General features: G+C 33.8%; 1 long non-coding RNA gene across 4 annotated transcripts; it reads right to left on the reverse strand.

Moving 5' to 3' along the window:
* Positions 1–6,773: 6,773 nt before the first annotated feature.
* LOC110884583 lies at positions 6,774–9,849 on the reverse strand. 4 transcript variants are annotated; one of them, XR_004870352.1, is made up of 5 exons: positions 9,084–9,849; positions 8,895–8,980; positions 8,568–8,604; positions 8,331–8,345; positions 6,774–6,976 (listed from the first exon to the last, which is right to left on the reverse strand). It is a non-coding gene; the product is annotated as an uncharacterized LOC110884583 (long non-coding RNA). The 4 variants fall into 4 exon arrangements; XR_002561352.2 differs by having other exon boundaries at positions 8,251–8,345; XR_004870350.1 differs by having other exon boundaries at positions 6,774–8,345.

The following is a 9,849-nucleotide window of genomic DNA, read 5'->3' on the forward strand; positions in this document are numbered from 1 at the left end:
GCCGTTAATGTTTTTCTATGTTTTTGAATATAAAATAAAGTGAATAATTTTAGTTATTTTTTTTAATTTGTATTTTTAAATAAAATTAAAAATGGTTTGGACCCAACCTTAATCGATTTGGAAAGGTTAGGGTTTTCTACCCTAAAATCGGTTCTTAACTCAAACCAATTTGGGTTGAACTGATTTGTGACTAAACCAGAAAAAAACCAGACCGGTTTATAAACCGAACCACTATAGGCCCAAACCAAGTTTTGCACACCTCTATTTGAAATAAAGGGTTACTTTCTTTTTAAAGAAGAGAGTAGATCACACTGATAGGCCTAGTTAGGTTGGGCTGGAGTATGCAGCAATGTTGGGCTCAAGGGAAAAAGGAATTGATCACGTGGAGGCCCAAACCAAGTTTTGCACACCTCTATTTGAAATAAAGGGTTACTTTCTTTTTAAAGAAGAGAGTAGATCACACTGATAGGCCTAGTTAGGTTGGGCTGGAGTATGCAGCAATGTTGGGCTCAAGGGAAAAAAGGAATTGATCACGTGGTATTGTGGATCAGGGCCGTCTCCATAGGCTTGGCAACCTAGGTACGGGTCTAGCGCTACCAAAATATAAAGGCCTCCAAGTTTTTAGAAAGTTTTTATATATAGTATATGTATTAGGCCCAAATAAATACGTTTATTTCAAAACTAAAGTGTTTTTTTCATTAAAGGAGCCCAAAATAAATATTATTTAGCAAAAAAATGCAAAATTTCAAAAACCATTTCGCCTTGATTTCCAACTATTACAACACAACAACCATCGATCTAATAATCAATATTTAGCGGCCTAAAGCCCCTAAATACAACCGCAATCATTGCTCCCACTTCCCATCACAACCTGCTTTAAATTTATAGGCTATCGGCTATCACTAGACGAAAAAAGTAAGGGTAATCATCCATGACGTCGGGATTAGAGGAGAGTTTATCGAATATCGACGAACTTAAGACCCCCACTTCAAACTCTCAAAAAATGTAGGAACAACTCTGTTGTGGATCACTGGATTGTGGTAACACATGATGTATCTTTGAAGTTTAATTAAATTTAATTTCCCAACAATGATAAAAGAATTAATTAATGTGTTGACTGTTGAGAATGTTAACTGAAAACGGTTTCCATCAGATGATGTTGCACAAACTGGACATGCATGCATTTGGTTTGGGACCACTATAGTGATTTTGCTTTCTTTTATTTGTTGAAAGGTCAGCAAATCAGGTCAAATTGCTACATATAATGAAATAAAGAGAGGTTTACAAGGTTGTTTAAGTTAAGTGATTAAACAATTGAAGTTGCTAACAGTAAATTATAATCTAAATTACCAAATCGACCTCACAAAAAACCGAGCCTAACTTTTTTGCTCCAACCCGAACCAATTTAGACTTTTTTTTTTCAATCTCCAAATTATAATGTTTCACTTCATAGGCAACATTAAAACAGAGACGAGTAGGTAGACGGGCAATAAGCTGCGCCGCTACCCCCTTCTGAATAGCAAACCCTACCTTGCTAAACACAAAATTCTACCCCTTAACATGCGCGAGATTTAGACCAAAATCCCGATTGCCCACCTCTACTATGAAATGAGGGAAGAAGTTATATTTGGTTACTTTCTTATTAAAGAAGATAGTGGATCACACTAATAAGTCAAGGTGGGCTGGGCTGATGCATGTTGCATTGTTGGACTCAATGGAACTTGAGTTGATTTTTCTACAAAATAGGGAGTAAATTACAAGTTTTGTACTTTATATTTACATCAAATTGCAGGCGCTGTTCTTTTGGCCAAAAGTTTACAGGCGGTGTCCTTAACCTTTCAAAATCTTGCACGTTTTGTCCTTTAGGCCAAACCTGTTTAGAAATCTCAGTTAATTCTTGTCATGTGCAATGCACATGAGGATACAATAGTCTTTTTCCCTCTCATCCCTTTCTATTTCCTCCATTTATAACCCTCACCAACTCCTCAATTCATCTCAATCAGGATTCAATTGCAGATGATGAAATAAAAAAAACAACACTCTCCATCTGACGATAACTCCAACCGAGTAGCATTTAAGGTAAACTTAACTGTACTCTGTTCTTATATTTGTTTGATTTCATCTTGCTTTTAGGCCAAACATGAACAAACTAGTGGGTATCCCCATGTGGTTAAGTTGGGCCGGCTCCTCCTTGGAGGTCATCGGTTCGACTCCCAGCTGTGGCATTAAGGGGGGGGGGGGGACGTCCTAATGATGGCTCGTTTCCTACCGAGGCATGGTTCGGGCTGGAGGGCAACCCGGTTTTACCCAGCTGTTACCCCATCGAGTCTCTCGTGTGGGGGCAGTATGGTTTCCGGGCGAAGGTCAGCTTGCGCGAGGACCGGGGCCCGATCGAATATCGCGTTCCCAGGGGTGGGGTTGACGGGAGATTGTCTTTGACAAGCTCTCGGTGACCTATGGTCAGTATATAGAAAGTCACCTTCCAAAAAAAAGTATTAACAAATTGACAGTGGCTCTATAAGCTATGTTAATCATTTTCCTTTCTAATCATAGAAAAAGGTTAAGAATATGTAAATACGAAGAGAAGAGATCAATTATTAGGGTGATTTATTTAATAATAAATGTTGGAAAGAAAAAATGAATTGGAAAGAAAAAATGAATAAAAAATTATATTATAATTATACTGGGTTTCATTTCTACTCAAAAATCCAAAGTTTGGTGTCGCCTTTACACTTTACAGTAATTGAAACGTTAACAAATTGAAGATAACTGTGAATGAGTGAATCCACTGTAAACAACCGCCTCACAACATCAACCATTTCTTCTACAATCTCATTAAAATCAATGGCTGAACTCATGCTTTCTGCCCTGCTCCCCGTCCTCTTGGAGAAGCTGACCATTTATATCCCATTGATAATGTAATTAAGAACAGGTTGAAGTTATCAAGGGTTATAAATGGGGATATAAAAAGGGTTGAGAGGGAAAAAGACCATTGTACCCTCATGTGCATTGCACATGATAAGAATTAACTGAGATTTCTAACTAGGTTTGGCCTAAAGGACAAAAAGTGCAAAATTTTGGAAGGTTAAGGACACCGCCTGTAAACTTTTGGCCAAAAGGACAGCGCCTGCAATTTGATGTAAACATAAAGGACAAAACTTGTAATTTACTCCAAAATAGGGGTTGAAGAAGAACTTGGATTTTGATACAATTGTATTGAGTTGTGGATCACAAATGGCTTAGAAAGTTATGTTTTCGAATGCATATGTCTTAGTTTGAGTTGATTTAAAAATCCGCACTTTACAAATCTATTGTATTGGACTTTAGCATATTGCTAGATGAATTTCTGGTGCGTATCTATTAAGATAATGGTATGTCATTTGCACATGATCATTTCAACAGAGATATTAGATGTGTTGGGGCATGAGATCGCAGTTTGGATCGTCACAAGACTGTCGAGGTGAGTTAGTAGTGTTTTGTACACTTAAAAATAACCTTTCTCGAGTTCAACTTACCCTATGTGTTGTTTACATTGTGTTACCAAGTGTTATTATGTACGTAGTAACCAGCAAGTCTTCCTCATATAGAGAAAAGCCCTTGCTTTAGGCGTCGTGATTTTTGAGGGGGCATTTTCGAAACTGATTTTCAGTATTTTGTTTATCAATAAGTGCACACTAATTGTTTGATATAATACTTGAATAAAAACTACTTCAATTCTTTCTTTCTTTTTTTGCATGCTTGGATGGCATTGCATGTGCTCTCCTTTATTTGTGGCTGTTGATTCAATTTGAACTTGTGAAATGCTGAATCTTTTAAACTTAACAGATCCACTATTAAATGCAGCTTGATCGCCTAACAATATAGGACGCAAATCACAGGTTTCAACTAGTTGATTGGTTGGTTCCACATGAATGGTGGGGATGTAACTTTGTTACTAGTTATCATAGCTGCACTTTTGTTATAAATTAACTTTATATTAATCAAAACCTAAGGTTATAGTTCATTTAGGAATGTGTGATTGGATTATTCATTTATCATTAAGTTAATGAAACTAGTGAAATAATGGTTAGAGGGTAAACAAGTCGTGACGCTCGTGAGCTACTTGAGATCAGTTCGCTTAAAGTTCGAAATGATTGACTTTAAATGAGCTCAAGCCTAAACTCTATAACATACCAAGCTTGACTTATACATTGGTTCCCGCAAAATAATTTATAACATAAACAAAGTAGTTCTATTTAAATTTATAGAATAAACTAAACGTTTTCTTTCATACTTTTCTCTTTTTGTCAACTTTTGAAAATAAAGAGAATAATAACCAAAGCCTATTGAATGTTTATCTTTTGGAGATTAAAATCATAAATTTTAACCATACATTTTCCTAGTATTATACCCTTTTTTTAACTGATGTTATTATTCCATGTACTTGGATTATAAATATTTGGATGTTCATTTACTTCATTTTAGTTGTAGCTTCACAACATTTGTTTGTTCATTAATCTAGGTTCATCAACATTTATTTGTTTGTTATAGGTTCATCAACATTTATTTGTTTAGCAATGTATAGGTTCATCAACAATTCAACATTTGTAGGTTTATTAAATTTGTTTTAGGCATTAGACCAAGCGTAATGGGCGTTTTTTGCCCTCAATCCCGCCCCAAAACGCCGGCAAGGCCGCCCCCTGGGCGTGTTATGGCGTTTTCTTTCAAAAAAATTCGGGCAGCGTGTTTTTAATCACGCTGGAGAAGAAGGGCTTTGGCCAATGAGTGTGCTCCTGTTCTTTGTTTGGCCAATAACAATTTTTCATGGTTTTTTTTTGTTTAAATTCTATTTACACCCCTTTTAACATAATGCCCCACATTCCCACTACACCCATTTTAGAAAACGCCCCATAATGCCCCATTGCTGACTGGGCTGCCAAATGACGCAAAACGCCCAAGGATGGAGTGTTTACCACTACACATGGTCTAATAATTTTGTGGTTGGTACCAATTAAAAATGACCCTATCGTGATCCAATTAAGACTTCTAAGTTGTTTTTTTCTCTTTGTCGAATAACCTGATTCGTAAATTTGATTTTGATTTGACGTGAGGGAAATATCATAAAGGAACAAGCAACTAATCACTATTAAAGTAATCAAGTCTTAAATGAACTTATGAACTAATAAGTAACTAATTAACAAGTAGAATAACATATTATCCGGATATTAAGTCTCTAATAGTCGAGTGAACCAAAAATCAACTTTTAAATCAGAAATTACAATGGACAATTGGTCTTAAGAATAGTTGATTACCAAGAAATCATGATGTACAAACAATTAACAAATGACCAAATATTTAACTTCGATTAGAACTTTAAAATCTCAAGAGAATCGATTGTGAATCAACAAATTGAGAACTAAGAAGTTGTGACTGTGAATCAGTGTGTATGGTGAGAATCAGGATTCCGAGAAATCATTGTGATGAGAAGGCAATCGATCCAGATCCACTTGATTATCCATCCTCATAAATCATGATTACTAGTGGGGTGCCCGCGCGATGCGGCGGGGGCTTCACTTTGCATTGTGGTCTAATGATTTATTATGTAATTTTTTCTGAAAGGTTTTACGTAAGTAACTTCATTGTGGTAGATATACGTCATAAGCTATAGATATGTCGAGTAAGCAATAGATTTAGCACTTACATTTTCAATAGTTCAAGAAATCATTGATAAAATAAAGTAATACAAGAATAACAGAAGAGTCTAAGGAGTACTTAAAATTTGACTCCCATTAAGAGATATTTGGTGGTATTTAACTAAAAAAACGGATCTGATGTATTTCATTACCATATTCTGTTATTCTATCAACTTCGTGTTCAAATTAGCTATTTAAAAATAAATTTACCATTTTGAATGTAATATTATCAGTTTATCCCAAGTTAATTAAAATTTTGAAGTTTACGGTTTTTTTGTGTATGTGGTGAGTTAATTATATGCAAGGTTAATATTTACAATGCAATAGTTGGCCATTTAGATCAATATGGGGCTTCACTTGTATCGCCATAAAAAAGTAGATGATGCAAACAAGTGGCAAATACCTAAATTTATATCAATCTAAAATGACAACATTCTTAAAAGTTTTACTTTATTTCAACACATATAGTCAGAGCACACATTTCTACAAATTCTAGCAAGATATGCCCAGAAAAAAACGGTGAAATCCTTAGGATAGAAGACCTATTTATCAACCCAGTTTTTTTTAGCCAGCAAAACTTCTATATCTATATATAAAAAAGAAACCAACAAGAAGCTGAAAAATCCGATACAAAAAAAAAAAAAAAAAAACTGAACCAATTACCACATATCAAGGACATCAACCCAGTTAATTAGTTAAAACTCTTTCACGACGCAGTCTACACTTTTAACAAAATACATGCAACAAATAAACTAAGATATACATAAAAACACAAAACTCGTAAACTTATTGACCGTTTCAAAGCCTCGCAAATAATGAGTATCGGCTAAGAAATCTTAAACTCTATGACTGGTACTAAAACTTGATTTCAAAGCTTCACAAATAATGAGTATCAGCTAAAAATCGTGAACTCTATTACTGGTACTAAAACTGAACAATTTCCTCCTGTGAATCATATAACATCACTACTATATGACATTAGTCAAAGCTAAATAAAAACTAATTTGCAAATTTAAGTTTTTTAAAACGACAAATTATGTAATTAGTTGATTGGAATAACAAAAAACAACCTAAATTACGCTAATGAAAGGTTTCCAAATATATCCGCAACGTGTGATTTCACATTTAGAAGTTTATATATAAAACTTTCTTTTAAATTTATCAAACTTCACCACTACCCGTCATGATGTCTAGTCTCTAGTTACAATGGAAGACACTTTTATAATACATTAGGATTCCTTGTGCCTCCACGTTGACCCATGGCCAAACTTGATCAATTATGTTTCCGATCATGAGAGATTTACCTACAATAGTCGACGTAAAAAAACATTAGTTAAAGCTAAATGAGGATTCTATTACAAAGCTAAGTGCTTTCGACAGACGAAACACTTAATGAACTTAAACAAAGGTGCAAAACTATCTCCCGAATTCAAAACTTGCCGTATTATACGCCATAGGTTTTAAAAAGCGTGCCGAGTCACGCCTAGGCATGAGGGGCACTAAGGCGCGCCTTTTCCACAAAGCAAGGAATTTTACTTCTAAATCTACTGTACTATGGTCATCATAGACTAAAAGGATTAACATGACTTCTGTTCTGCAAAAAAAATCACATGTACCTTTGGGATACATGATTGTACATTTGTTATTACCAAAACCAATAACTCTTTCTTTTTCTCTCATTAACTTACAATTATAAACCTAAATTTTTTTCTTGAAAATCGACTATAGTAAGAGAACTGGAATCATAAAAGAAGCAATCTGCCCTATATTCTACCTTCTTGCAATTTAAAAGTCAAATCCAACACTTTCATATCAATAAACATGTATTTAAATAATTTATGTGTGTGTAAATTAAAAAAAAAAAACTAACAGGATTTAGAGACCAGGTGTACACTTGTTTATTTCTGGTAGTCTATTTTATTGCCCAATATTTGCAATAGGGTTGTCCAAAAAGCTCGGAAAAAGCTCGCTCGACATGGCTTGGTTTGAAACTGAGCCGAGCCGGATCAGCTCGATAAGAAAGTAAGCCTAGCTCGGCTCAGCTCGTAGCGAGCCAAATTGACTCGGTTTGGCTCGCTTTTTTAGCTCGGCTCGGCTTAGCTCGGATTATTTTAGTATTTTACTCTTAATGTACCTTATTTTTATATACTTTATAATATATTACAAAAAACTGATTATTATTTACATGTATTTATGAGTGTAATTGTATATCTATAGCATATTTGAAGGTGGATTACCATGCTAATAAACTTATATTGTATTTGGTTGAAATTTAAAATTTATTTTGTTTGTTGAACTTGATTTTCTCTTAAAATGTACAAGGTTGAACTCATTTTAGATATGCTTTTTTAAACTATCGAATAATATTTTAGACTATTGAACTTTGAGAGCTATGTATTAATTTTCTTTTTTAATTCGAGTCAAACCAAGCCAAGCCGAACCCGAGCTTAGATTTACAGCTCGATTTTAAATCTGAGCAGAGCTGAGCCGGCTCAGTTTATAATCGAGTCAAGCCCGAGCTTGCCCTAGCTCGGCTTGGTTCAGCTCATGAACAGCCATAATTTGCAACACAAGGAACCTGAAAATTCTTTTTCATAGATTCTTGGCTTCACATGACACATAAGCAAGGTCGCCATGTGTATTTTTAACGCTTCTTACCTTACACATTTACACCTGAAAAAATAAACAGTAATTAATCATAAAATACAAATTACAGATTTTTTTTAAAAAATGGTGATGGTAGGAACCGATTGAGGATGGAAACTTTGAGAGATTTGAGAGAAATTTACCACATTTTTTTTAGAAACACAATAACATGAATGTTGTTGATGCATAAAATATTTAAAATCAAATATGAATCTAAGCACTAAATAAGAAAGCTAAATGATGGTTTACCTTGAAGTACTGTTACTACACTTCATCTTTCCACTTCCTGTAAATTCCCAATTCAAAAAATCTAATAACAAATTTATTTAAAATCAATTAAGAGAAACTGATTCGAAGAATAGTTAAATTATAATGATAAATGTATAAAATTTGACTGTATTCTAAACGATTAAAATAGAGAAAAACCTCAAAATCGTTGCATAGCATAGTTCAATTATAATGATACTTCAAGCTAATTCAACCAGATCGAATATTAAAAAATAAGTTACAAACATTTACATTGAAAACATAGACAAAAACTAAACAAATGTAACATAGATCTGATAAACAGTTAACCTCAACGTCGTCGGAGATCCACCGGTTGAACAACAAGAAATCTCTGTGTCTTTCCGTCTTTAACAAGTGGTGGTAAGACCTCGATTCTAACAGCAAATAAATAAATTCGAAAACTGATGAAATGAACTACAAGTTTGAGAAGTATAAAAAGAAACAGTGATGTTATTTTATTAGAAGGGAATGAAGAACCTCATAATAGGGTTTGGAAGAGATGACGGCTGCTGGTTATTTATCTCCCGAGATCTTAGGTGATGCAAACCATGGGTATGTGAAAAGAGGAGTATATGGAGATGAGAAGTGGGAATTCAAAAGTTGAATAGTTTAATTGCCCGCTCATTAAATGTTTGTATCATTTGCTTCAGAGGATAATCTTTATCATTGCAATATAAATTTTGAATTTTAAAAAACTTTTCCTACTTAATTAAAATTTTGTTACCCAAAAGTAGGAAGTTTTGTTGATATTTGATAAAGTGTAAAGAAATTTTTTAATCAAATTGTAGTTTAGAAAATGATAGTGCTTTTAGCTTTTCATTTGAGATGATGACTAAAAGTAAGTTGGGCTTTAATCAACTGTATATTAAGGCATATCTACTTGTACATTTAATCCGCACGTCATTGACTAAGATAAACATCGAAACGTCGACAAAAATGAGCAAGTTGTTATGGTACCTTCGGATTTTTTTAAAACATTATAGTTTATAAGATATGTCAAAAATACGTAAAAGAATTATAATTTTGTTGTGGATGGGGGAAAAGTGTAACTTCTACATAATTATATATAATTTTGTTAAAATAAAAGGATTTAAGTGTAATAATATGAGGGACTAAAATACAATTAGTGTTTAAAAGACCAAGTTACCCCCGTTTTAGGGGTGTTTTTATAAATAAAGAGGGAAGAAGTTCTTATTTTTTAGGTATCTTAAAATACCACTCCCTCATGCATTATAATATAGTA

The sequence above is a fragment of the Helianthus annuus genome, chromosome 10 (genome assembly GCF_002127325.2).
Source record: "Helianthus annuus cultivar XRQ/B chromosome 10, HanXRQr2.0-SUNRISE, whole genome shotgun sequence".
Lineage (NCBI taxonomy): Eukaryota > Viridiplantae > Streptophyta > Magnoliopsida > Asterales > Asteraceae > Helianthus > Helianthus annuus.